The 13,539-nt window shown below is 38.6% G+C and overlaps 1 protein-coding gene across 3 annotated transcripts in view; it reads left to right on the forward strand.

Moving 5' to 3' along the window:
• The window catches only part of GALNT17 (polypeptide N-acetylgalactosaminyltransferase 17), a 482,627-nt gene that overhangs the window by 56,496 nt on the left and 412,592 nt on the right, over positions 1 to 13,539 (forward strand). The gene's annotated exons all lie outside the window — the stretch shown is intronic.

Below are 13,539 nucleotides of genomic sequence, written 5' to 3' on the forward strand. Positions count from 1 at the left end.
AAAATTACAGTATCAAAGGGATTTTAATGTCTGCATTTCATCCCGAAGGTCTCTGTGTTTTCCATCAAAGAAACGTATATTTTTCCCTCTCCCCTCTCTTAAAAAAAAGAAATCTGGGTCAAAACAGAGCGTGGAGTTCCTTCATTTATGTGCTGTCGCGGGGGTTCAGCATCACCTGGAGGTCTGGGTGGGGCCTGAGAATTTGCCTTTCTAAACAGTTCCCATTTGGTGCTGATGCCGCTCCCGGTCACACTTTTGGAAACCTCTGTGCTGACCTGCAGCTCCTAATGCAGCAGACTTGACCCTGGCTGAGAAACATCTCTCTCTTCTTTGTCAAGAGTGATTCTTTTAACCACTTCACTGTGCGACATTCACCCTGATTAAATGACTGAAGAGTTTAAGCTTCATTTACCCTGCATTTTTTCTTTGAAAGATCTTACAAATGATCTATTTATTTTTTCAGGGAATGACTTTTCAAGTCTTTTGTTTGTTCTCCTGTTTGGCTTGTGTTCAGAACACCACTGTTCCTACCAGTGTAACTTTTTGTCACCCACCGGTATATTTATTTATTTTATTTTATTTTATTTTTTTTAACATCTTTATTGGAGTATAATTGCTTTACAATGGCGTGTTAGTTTCTGCTTTATAACAAAGTGAATCAGCTATGCATATACATATATCCCCATATCTCCTCCCTCTTGCGTCTCCCTCCCACCCTCCCTATCCCACCCCTCTCGGTGGTCACAAAGCAACGAGCTGATCTCTCTGTGCTATGAAGCTGCTTCCCACTAGCTAGCTATTTTACATTTGGTAGTGTATATATGTCCATGCCAGTCTCTCACTTCGTCCCAGCTTACCCTTCCCCATCCCCGTGTCCTCAAGTCCATTCTCTACATCTGCGTCTTTATTCCAGTCCTGCCCCTAGGTTCTTCAGAACCATTTTTGTTTTTTTTTTTTAGATGCCATATATATATGTTAGCGTACGGTGTTTGTTTTTCTCTTTCTGACTTCACTGTATGACAGTCTCTACGTCCATCCACCTCACTACAAATAACTCAATTTCCTTTCATTTTATGGCTGAGTAATATTCCATTGTATATATGTGCCACATCTTCTTTATCCATTCATCTGTCGATGGACACTTAGGTTGCTTCCATGTTCTGGCTATTGTAAATAGTGCTGCAATGAACATTGTGGTACACGACTCTTTTTGAATTATGGTTTTCTCAGGGTATATGCCCAGTAGTGGGATTGCTGGGTCATATGTTAGTTCTATTTTCAGTTTTTTAAGGAACCTCCATACTGTTCTCCATAGTGGCTGTATCAATTTACATTCCCACCAGCAGTGCAAGAGGGTTCCCTTTTCTCCACACCCTCTCTAGCATTTATTGTTCGTAGATATTTTGATGATGGCCATTCTGACTGGTATGAGGTGATACCTCACTGTAGTTTTGATTTGTATTTCTCTAATGATTAGTGATATTGAGCATCCTTTCATGTGTTTGTCAGCTATCTGTGTATCTTATTTGGAGAAATGTCTATTTAGGTCTTCTGCCCATTTTTGGATTAGGTTGTTTGTTTTTTTGATATTGAGCTGCAAGAGCTGCTTGTAAATTTTGGAGATTAATCCTTTGTCAGTTGCTTCGTTTGCAAATATTTTCTCCCATTCTGAGGGTTGTCTTTTCATCTTGTTTAAGATTTCCTTTGCTGTGCAAAAGCTTTTAAGTTTCATTAGGTCCCATTTGTTTATTTTTGTTTTTATTTCCATTTCTCTAGAAGGTGGGTCAAAAAGGATCTTGCTGTGATTTATGTCATAGAGTGTTCTGCCTATGTTTTCCTCTAAGAGTTTTATAGTGTCTGGCCTTACACTTAGGTCTTTAATCCATTTTGAGTTTATTTTTGTGTATGGTGTTAGGGATTGTTCTAATTTCATACTTTTACATGTACCTGTCCAGTTTTCCCAGCACCACTTATTGAAGGGGCTGTGTTTTCTCCACTGTATATGCTTGCCTCCTTTATCAAAGATGAGGTGACCATATGTGCATGGGTTTATCTCTGGGCTTTCTATCCTGTTCCATTGATCTATATTTCTGTTTTTGTGCCAGTACCATACTGTCTTGATTACTGTAGCTTTGTTGTATAGTCTGAAGTCCAGGAGCTTGATTCCTCCAGCTCCGTTTTTCTTTCTCAAGATTGCTTTGGCTTTTCAGGGTCTTTTGTGTTTCCATACAAATTGTGAAATTTTTTGTTCTAGTTCTGTGAAAAATGCCATTGGTTGTTTCATAGGGATTGCATTGAATCTGTAGATTGCTTTGGGTAGTATAGTCATTTTCACAATGTTGATTCTTCCAATCCAAGGACACGGTATATCTCTCCATCTGTTTGTATCATCTTTAATTTCTTTCATCAGTGTCTTATAGTTTTCTGCATACAGGTCTTTTGTCTCCATAGGTAGGTTTATTCCTAGGTATTTTACTCGTTTTGTTGCAGTGGTAAATGGGAGTGTTTCCTTACTTTCTCTTTCAGAATTTTCATCATTAGTGTATTGGAATGCAAGAGATTTCTGTGCATTAATTTTGTATCCTGCAACTTTAAAAATTCATTGATTAGCTCTAGTAGTTTTCTGGTAACATCTTTAGTATTCTCTATGTATAGTATCATGTCATCTGCAAACAGTGACAGTTTTACTTCTTCTTTTCCAATTTGTATTCCTTTTATATCTTTTTCTTCTCTGATTGCTGTGGCTAAAACTTCCAAAACTATGTTGCATAATAGTGGTGAGAGTGGACAACCTTGTCTTGTTCCTGATCGTAGAGGAAATGGTTTTCATTTTTCACCATTGAGAACAATGTAGGCTGTGGGTTTGTCATATATGGCCTTTATTATGTTGAGGTAAGTTCCCTCTATGCCTACTTTTTGGAGGGTTTTTATCATAAATGGGTGTTGAATATTGTCAAAAGCTTTTTCTGCATCTATTGAGATGATTATATGGTTTTTATCTTTCAGTTTGTTAATATGTTTCACATTGATTGATTTGCATATATTGAATAATTCTTGCATTCCTGGGATAAACCCCACTTGATCATGGTGTATGATCCTTTTAATGTGCTGTTGGATTCTGTTTGCTAGTAGTTTGTTGAGGATTTTTGCATTTATGTTCATCAGTGATATTGGCCTGTAGTTTTCTTTCTTTGTGACATCTTTGTCTAGTTTTGGTATCAGGGTGATGGTGGCCTCGTAGAATGAGTTTGGGAGTGTTCCTCCCTCTGCTATATTTTGGAAGAGTTTGAGAAGGGTAGGTGCTAGCTCTTCTCTAAATGTTTGATAGAATTCGCCTGTAAAGCCATCTGGTCCTGGGCTTTTGTTTGTTGGAAGATATTTAATCACAGTCTCAATTTCAGTGTTCGTGATTGCTTATATTTTCTATTTGTTCCTGGTTCAGTCTCAGAAGGTTGTACTTTTCAACGAATTTGTCCATTTCTTCCAGGTTGTCCATTTTATTGGCATAGAGTTGCTTGTAGTAATCTCTCATGATCCTTTGTGTTTCTGCAGTGTTAGTTGTTACTTCTCCTTTTTCATTTCTAATTCTATTGATTTGAGTCTTCTCCCTTTTTTTCTTGATGTGTCTGGCTAATGGTTTATCAATTTTGTTTATCTTCTCAAAGAACCAGCTTTTAGTTTTATTGATCTTTGCTATTGTTTCCTTCACTTCTTTTTCATTTATTTTTGATCTGATGTTTATGATTTCTTTCCTTCTGCCAGCTTTGGGGTTTTTTTGTTCTTCTTTCTCTAATTGTTTTAGGTGTAAGGTTACATTGTTTAGTTTCTTGTTTCTTGAGGTAGGATTGTATTGCTATAAACTTCCCTCTTAGAACCACTTTTGCTGCATCCCATAGGTTTTGGGTTGTCGTGTTTTCATTGTTATTTGTTTCTACGTATTTTTTGATTTCCTCTTTGATTTCTTCAGTGATCTCTTGGTTATTTAGTAGTGTATTGTTTAGCCTCCATGTATTTGTATGTTTTACAGATTTTTTCCTGTAATTGATATCTAGTCTCAGAGCGCTGTGGTTGGAAAAGATACTTGATATGATTTCAATTTTCTTAAATTTACCAAGGCTTGTTTTGTGACCCAGATATGATCTATCCTGGAGAATGTTCCATGAGCACTTGAGAAGAAAGTGCATTCTGTTGTTTTTGGATGGAATGTCATATAAATATCAATTAAGCCCATCTTGTTTAATGTATCATTTAAAGCTTGTGTTTCCTGATTTATTTTCATTTTGGATGATCTGTCCATTGGTGATAATGGGGTGTTAAAGTCCCGTACTATTTTTGTGTTACTTTTGATTTCCCCTTTTATGGCTGTTAGCATTTGCCTTATGTATTGAGTTGCTCCTATTTTGGGTGCATAAATGTTTACAATTGTTATGTCTTCTTCTTGGATTGATCCCTTGATCATTATGTAGTGTCCTTCTTTGTCTCTTGTAATAGTCTTTATTTTAAAGTCTATTTTGTCTGATATGAGAATTGCTACTACAACTTTCTTTTAATTTCCATTTTCATGGAATATCTTTTCCCATCCCCTCACTTTCAGTCTGTATGTGTCCCTAGGTCTGAAGTGAGTCTCTTGTAGACAGCATATTTAAGGGTCTTGTTTTTGTATCCATTCAGCCAGTCTGTGTCTTTTGGTTGGAGCATTTAATACACTCACATTTAAGGTAGTTATCGATATGTATGTTCCTATTATCATTTTCTTAATTGTTTTGCGTTTGTTATTGTAGGTCTTTTCCTTCTCTTGTGTTTCTTGCCTAGAGAAGTTCCTTTAGCATTTGTTGTAAAGCTGGTTTGGTGGTGCTGAATTCTCTTAGCTTTTGCTTGTCTGTAAAGCTTTTAATTTCTCCATGGAATTTGAATGAGATCCTTGCTGGGTAGAGTAATCTTGGTTGTAGGTTTTTCCCTTTCATCACTTTAAATATGTCCTGCCACTCCCTTCTGGCTTGCAGAGTTTCTGCTGAAAGATCAGCTGTTAATGTTGTGGGGATTCCCTTGTATGTTATTTGGTTTTTTTCCCTTGCTGCTTTTAATATTTTTTCTTTGTATTTAATTTTTGGTAGTTTGATTAATATGTGTCTTGGCGTGTTTCTCCTTGGATTTATCCTTATGGGACTCTCTGTGCTTCCTGGACTTGATTGACTATTTCCTTTCCCATATTAGGGAAGTTTTCAACTTTAATCTCTTCACATATTTTCTCAGTCTCTTTCTTTTTCTCTTCTTCTTCTGGGACCCCTATAATTCGAATGTTGGTGCGTTTAATGTTGTCCCAGAGGTCTCTGAGACTGCCCTCAATTCTTTTCATTCTTTTTTCTTTATTCTGCTCTGCAGTAGTTATTTCCACTATTTTATCTTCCAGGTCACTTATCCGTTCTTCTGCCTCAGTTATTCTGCTATTGCTTCCTTCTAGAGAAATTTTAATTTCATTTATTGTGTTGTTCATCGTTGTTTGTTTGCTCTTTAGTTCTTCTAGGTCCTTGTTAAACATTTCTTGTATTTTCTCCATTTTATTTCCAAGATTTTGGATCATCTTTACTATCATTACTCTGAATTCTTTTTCAGGTAGACTGCCTATTTCCTCTTCATTTGTTTGGTCTGGTGGGTTTTTACCTCTCTCCTTCATCTGCTGTGTGTTTCTCTGTCTTCTCATTTTGCTTAACTTACTGTGTTTGGGGTCTCCTTTTTTCAGGCTGCAGGTTCGTAGTTCCCATTGATTTTGGTGTCTGCCCCCAGTGCCTAAGGTTGGTTCAGTGGATTGTGTAGGCTTTCTGGTGGAGGGGGCTGGTGCCTGTGTTCTGGTGGATGAGGCTGGATCTTGTCTTTCTGGTGGGAAGGACCATGTCCGGTGGTGTGTTTTGGGGTGTCTGTGAGCTTATTATGATTTTAGGCAGCCTCTCTGCTAATGGGTTGTGTTCGTGTCTTGCTAGTTGTTTAGCATAGGGTGTCCAGCACTGTAGTTTGCTGGTCATTGAGTGGAGCTGGGTCTTAGCATTGAGATGGAGATCTCTGGGAGAGCTTTTGCCACTTGATATTATGTGGAGCTGGGAGGTCTCTGGACCCACCGGTATATTTGAAATGTTAGAGCAGATCCTTGTAGATTAGGATTCATAATCATCCATCCATCCATCCATCCATCCATCCATTCATCCATCCATCCATCCATCCATCCACCCATCCATCCATCTACCTATCCAGCCATCCAGCTGTCCAGGCATTTAACCATCTATCCATTCATCCATCCAGCCACCTACCTATCTTTCTCCCTATCCATCTATCTGTCCCCCCAACTGTCTACTCACTCAGCCAGCCAGCTCTCCACCAAGACAACTACTCACCCAGCCACCCATCCACCTGCCCAGTCATCCACCCAGCCAGCCACCTAGCCAGCCACACAACCAGCCATCCACCCATCTACCTGTCTACCCACCCATTCATTCAACCATCTAGCTGTACAGGCATTTAACCATCTATCCATTCATCTATTCACCTACCTACTTAACTGTCCTCCTATCCATCTGCCTATCCACCTATCCACCCATCCAGCCAGCCACCCACCCGTCTACCCATCCAGCTATCCACACAGCCAGCCATTCACCTGCCCAGCCAGCTACCTAGCCAACCATCCATCCATTCACCCACTCAGCCAACCACCTAGCCAGTCATCCACCCATCCACCCATCTAGCCTTCCACCCATCCACCCATCCAGCCTTCCACCCATCCACCCATCCAGCCTTCCACCCATCCACCCATCCAGCCTTCCATCCAGCAATTCACCTATCCGGCCATCCAGCCATCCACCCAACATCATATGCTGGCAGGCTGTAGAGTTGTAAAGAAAGATAAAACCTTGTGCTTGCTCTCAAGAGGTTGATGTCACTTTAATAGAAACTCCTCTTTCCTGTCTTCGTTAAAGTAAAATGTGCATTTCTTTCTTCTTAGTGAATTGAGATAATAGTTGAATCCTTTGCATTAATATTGCTGCTTCCCCACAAACATATATTTTCCCAGAAAATGTTTTGAGAAAGCTGTTAATTTCTTGACGTAAAGGCATAAATGTTTTTAACCCGGTGCGTTGTGTTGAAAAGCAGTTCCTTCCAAAGATGCTTTTCATAGCCTTTTGGTGATAATGACAGAAAGGTTTTCTCTGAATAGGGATGCTACCTTTTAGAACCCTCTGCTATGTTATCAGGTTATCTTGAAATGTCTGTGTCAGTAAGCCTAGCCAGTGGCTCTGTGCAGGCAGTTTGTGGAAGGTGTTTTCGGAGTGGTGGATCACCCCAGCTTAGTCTACCTATGCTGTGTGCTCTTCACCATTATGAGCACCCCTGTAAATAATTCCAGAACACCTTCTGCGGGACCCTCTGCCCAAGTACCATTTTGGCTTTCACTGCACATGTCTGTGTGTGTGAATGCTTTAATGGTTTCTCAAAGCCAGTTCTGAAGAATTTAAAGTGGTGTATTCGCTCTGTGTGTACTTTAATCCTGCAAAAGTGTTTTAAAAATTGCATTATAAACTTTTATTACAATGGCCAAATTATTTTCATCTCTCCTTGTCCTCATTCCATCTTTGTTTAAACACATGGAGCTTTTTACATGGTGGAAGTCATTATGGATATACAATTTTTTCGGATTCACATTGTTTTGTAAATGTTCTTTCTTGCTCCTACGTGGCTGTCATGACCCTGTAATAGTCCACGGTTTAATATACCTTTATTGCTTTTCCATTTTCTATTGTTGGATTTTAGGTCATTTCTATCTTTTAAAAATAACCAAATGTTGGGGCTTCCCTGGTGGCGCAGTGGTTAAGAATCCGCCTGCCAATGCCAGGAGACATGGGTTTGAGCCCTGGTCCGGGAAGATCCCACATGCTGCAGAGCAGCTAAGCCCATGTGATGCAACTACTGAGCCTGCACTCTAGAGCCCGCGAGCCACAAATACTGAGCCCGTGTGCCACAAATACTGAAGCCCGCGTGCCTAGAGCCTGTACTCCCAACAAGAGAAGCCACCACAATGAGAAGCCTGTGCACCACAATGAAGAGTACCCCCTGCTTGCCGCAACCAGAGAAAAGCCCATGTGTAGCAACAAAGACCCAACGCAGACAATAATAAAATAAATAAAATAAAATAAATTTATATAAAAAAATAACCAAATGCTTCTTTCTATTCCTGTCATCTATAAATGGAAAGGAAAAAAAAAACCCCACAAGCAAACTCTTTTTTTCTTCTTTAGAATTATTTACATACATTTATATGATTGGGCTATTGTTCTTCTCATATTTTTAATTACTGTTGATAAAACTAGTCAGACTTTCTTCCCACAGAATTGAGTCAGCCTACTTACCTCCCTGCCAAAACCAGGCTTAATAATTTTTCTTCGTTTTTCCAATTTAATAAATTTTCAAGAGTTTGTCCACTGTTTTGATTTGCGTTTCTATAATTACTAGAATTAATTACTATAAACCCATTTTCAGTTATTGTTTTACTAAAGGAGTTCATTCACCCACGTGTTCATGTTTGTGCTGGAGACGGGTGGAATGTTTTCCCTTTGTGTGAGGTATTTGTATATATACTGTTTTGTGTGTGTGTGTGTGTGCGCGCGTGTGCACGTGCATGTGTGTGCATGTGTGTGTGGGGGTGTGGGTGTGTAATTAGTAACATTTATGTTTGAGTTTTCCAATTCTATTGTCTTCCTTTTGTTTAAGGTTTTCTGGGCTTCTTAAAAGTTGATAATATTTACAAAATTAGATGTAATTGTAACTGCTGCCTGATAAGAACTCAGATATTTATTAAATGAATGAGTATTTATCTTTCCTTTGAAATCTGTTCTATAACAATAACTTTAAAAACCTTTTACTTGGGAGGAGAATGTTATTTTGTTTAGTCTAGTTATTTTGTTTAATCTTTTTCCTATGGTTTGATTTGTTATATTTATTTGTTATAAAACCATATATATAGTTGTTACATATACAGTTTGATTTGTTATATATGTGTGATTTTGTAATATTTTCCCACCAAATTTAGATTGGGTGTGGATCTAAGCTTATTTTTCTACATTTTGTTGTTTCTGTCATTATGTATGACATTTTATTTTACTTTTCCATTCATTTAATTCTTTAAAAATTTGCATCTACTTCTGGGGTCCCACTTCTGCCTCAGTGATCTGTGGCTGGGCTTTAAGCCATTATTACTGTTTATGACATGTTTGTTTTGAACATATTCTAGTATTTAATGGAGAAAATCACCTTTATTCATCCCTTTTTATTTATTCTTCCCCCCCCCATACTAATATTTTTCTTTTTTTTGCTGTTTTTAGCTAGATTTTATATACAACAGTGTAAATAAGTAAGGAAAAGTTTTATGGAACAAAAATAATTATAAAGAGCAGCTTTCCCTTTTCTAGTTCCAGTGAAATATAATTAGAGAAGCTTTAACTATATTAAAAAATACATTACACATAACTGATTGTGGTATTCTATACACACACACACATTTTTATATATACATGTTGTACACCTAAAATGAATACAATGTTATATGTCAGTTATATCTCACTAATAAAAAAATCATCACACAATGTTACAACAATAGTAACGAAAATAAAGTGAAAAATTTACCCACAATAACCTGTAATATTTTCTTGAAGTGCACAGATAATCCTTTAATGTATATGAAGTTTTACATGGTCTTTAATTTTAGCTAAACTTAAGTTCCATATTTTACATTTATCCATTTAACTGTATATTACAAAGATTTCTCCATATTATTATGTTTCAATAATGATTATTTAATGTGAGTCAGTATACTCTATTCCATTGAGTCATTATTTAGCAATTTACCTAACCAGTTCTTTTGCTAAATAATTAAGCTGTTTCTAACATTTTGCTATTATAGATAATGTATTAATAAACTTTGTAGTCCATATGGCTTTTTCTTGTTGAGAATGATTTTTTAGGATACGTCACTACAATGAGGTCACTAGGCCACAGCATATAGACATACGGGTGTCTATAGAAATTGCCGAGTTGCTTTCCCAGCTTGAGAATTTGTACAGGTTATGTAATGTAAACAAATGCTTGGTGAATTTTACCACATCTTTGCTTTTTCATAAAATATGTATTCGTATATATATATATATATATATGTTGCTATATATATTTCATAAAATGTATATTCATATGTATAGCTCTATATAGCAGTATGTATTTCATAAAATGTATATTCATATATATGTAGAGCAATAGTCACCTTGTATGCATGAAATTAGCAATATATATGTGTGTGTATATATATATGTATATTTCATGTGTACAAGGTGACCACATAATTTCAGTTTGTATTTCTTAAAGGTTGAACATTTCTCCATTTGTTCAATTATATGGTACTTCTTGCATGAGTTGTGTCACTTGTGCAACTTATCCTTTCAACAGAGCTTTTTTGAGCACCCATCAGGAGACTGCTCAAAGCAGCAATAGCTGTCCCCACCCACTCAGTGGAGGGGAGGTGGACGATTCCACAGCGTGAGAGGGACCACAGTGGGGGAGTGAATGCTGCCGGGCAACACACAGGGTACCTAACCAGACCTAGATTTCCCCCCTTCCCCAGTGCATGAGCCCTTCCCGACCACAGCAGTGATGAGACCAGGGGACCCCCTAAGGACAATATAACTACATGACCCCCCCCCTTTTTTTTTTTTTTTGGCCGTGCTGTGGCTTGTGGGATCCTAGTTCCCCAACCAGGGATTGAACCCCTGCCCCCGCAATGGAAGCGTAGAGTCCTAACCAGTGGACCCCGGGGAATTCTCAACTGCATGACTTATTATCTGCCTTGACTTGGCCTTGGCAGCAGGAGAAGCGGTGGCACCAGAACCTCTCTTGAGTCTGGAGGCCCAAGTTAATCTTTCTGTAACTAAGTTGAATTCTTCCTGTTGGTGATATTACTCTTTGAGGTAACTCATTCCCCAAATTCCTCCCCGGGGATTCCCTCATAGGCAGTATGTAGCCCTGATTCTAATAGTATTATATTATTTTTAGGGTTTTCTCAGGATGATAACATTCTGTGAGGTGTAGGGAAAGGTTCTGTTGTCAGGGCAAACAAGGTGGTGGGTTTCCACTGCAGCTTTGATGGAGACTTCTACCTGGGCAGACTCCCTTACTTCTTTGGCTGTAGGATGCCAGCCACCTCTGCATTCTCCTACTTTCTCTCTTTTTTTTGCTCTCTGTTCAAAGGTCCCCCTTTTCTCCTCAAGACTGCTCAGTAAATTCAGTTTCTCTGGAATCTATCAGCCTAATTTTTGATGCCTTTCTCTCCTCCCATCAAAGAGAGCCCTTTTCTGAATTTTGCCTTTGATTGGTTGTTTTGTATCTTTAGTAAGCAACCTATATATAGATTTTAATGCAATTTCAATGGCTTTTTCTTTTTTAACTTATGTTTGTCATATCTTTCAGTTGTCATATCTTACCTTTCAGTTGTTTTTGACATCTTGTATTATTGTGTTACCACCCTCTTATTTACCATCACCTGCCTCCACTTTCCCATCTTCTGTTATATAGAGTCAGAATAATTTCATTTACTTTCATTTTCTGTAGTGATGGGGAAGATAAGACACCCTAGTCCATTCTTCTGTTAATCGGTACTAAGGACTGAAAGGAGTTCATCAGGCAAAGTGGATAGTAGAGGTGATGGACGCTGGGTTGGGTGGGGGTGGGGATGGAGTAGGGTGCGTGTCATGCCAGGTAGACTGGCTGAGCAAGGGCTTCCAGAGGCAAGAATCAACATGCCGCTGTAAGTGTCACCAGTGCCTGGAGTGTAGGGAGGAGGTAGCGAGAAATGAACTGAGAACCAGTCACCAGTCTTTGGGGGCCGTATGTGCCATATTCTTGAATGTGAACTTGATCTTCGAGGCATGATGAGTCATTGGAGCTAAGCCGTCAGCATCTTTTTGAAATGGAGGAACAAAGGTTCATTGAAGAAGGTTTTCTGGTCACTGCCCTTGCCTGGGCGTTTGTCATAGACACACATTTAGAGCCATTGGTACGTGTTCAGGTTATGAGACAGATACACAGTCATAATCTTTTTCTTTTTTTTAAATATTTATTTGGCTGTGTTGGGTCTTAGTTGCGGCATGCGGGATCTTTAGTTGCGGCCTGTGAACTCTTAATTAGTTGTGGCATGTGGGATCTAGTTCCCTGACCAGGGATCAAACTCGGGCCCCCTGCATTGGGAACGTAGAGTCTTAACCACTGGACCACCAGGGAGGTCTGGGATACACAGTCATAATTTTTGATTTAAGTGTGACAGTCCCAGAACAACAACAGATGCCTGCTTCCGCAGGGAGACTGATCAGGGGGAGATGGTGCCTCCTCTCTGTAATTACTGTAACCAAAAGTCCAGACTGACCCACACAGACAAATCCCCCCAAAGAAAAATATCTGACATAGCTTTTGCACTGTGTTTGTCTTAATTAAATAAGTGCTTATAAAGTCATATAATGCATTTCTTTTATTATGTAAGCAGTTTCAGTATTTTTATGGTATGATACAGGCTTCCAGGAATGTAATCTCCGTTTATAACATTATACCCACAGGAAACATAGATTTATAATTGGAATTGATTTATAATTGGTCATTGATTTATAATTAGTTGACTTGCTACCTTTGTCCAATAATTGATTAGGTTGGGCCTGGCAGACTTCTTCTGAAAAGGGCCGAAGAGTAAATATTTTCAGCTCTGCAGGCCATATGGTCTCTATCACAGCTGGGCAACTCTGCCACTGCAGTGTGAAAGCAACCATGGGCATCGCATAAACAAATGAGCGGGGCTGTGTGCCAATAAAACTTTATTTTCGGACAGTGAAATTTGAATTTCTTACAATTTCCATGTATCACAAAATATTATTCTTTGAATATTTTTTTTTCAATCCCTAAAAAATACAAAACCATTCTTAGCTTATGGGCTGTACAGAAATAGACAGTGGGCTGGATTTTGGGTCAATGCTTAGATCATCATTTGGGGGGGGTCTGGGTAGCTATGATTTACTTAACATATTGTATATACTAGGTAGTGTGCTTCACGCTTTTCGTGTATCAGCTCACATAATGCTTAGGAAAACTCCGAATTATGTATTTGTTTATTTACAGGTGGGGAGACTGAGGCTTACTGAGGTTACGTATAATGTCCCTGTTTTGGGGGAGTTTACAGAGTTGTGGGGAGGACAGTGGGTAATTAAACTATTTTGTAATTGTAATAGGATGTCATTATCATTCAACTAACAAGTAAACTCCCCAGAGACAACATATTAATAAAGCCTGGGATGAGTTTCCCTCTTGGGCTCCTTATTACTCTTAATGATGGTGCAGGAGAGAGATTGGGTGTGAATCTGGCTCCCACTTGGAAGTACAATGGCCTTCAAGTTATTTATCCTTGTTGTGCCTGTAAGCACAAATAGTGTTGTAAGTACAAATAGTGTTTACATTTATTCAAGTTCATTG

This window comes from Balaenoptera acutorostrata, chromosome 15 (genome assembly GCF_949987535.1).
Source record: "Balaenoptera acutorostrata chromosome 15, mBalAcu1.1, whole genome shotgun sequence".
Classification (NCBI taxonomy): domain Eukaryota; kingdom Metazoa; phylum Chordata; class Mammalia; order Artiodactyla; family Balaenopteridae; genus Balaenoptera; species Balaenoptera acutorostrata.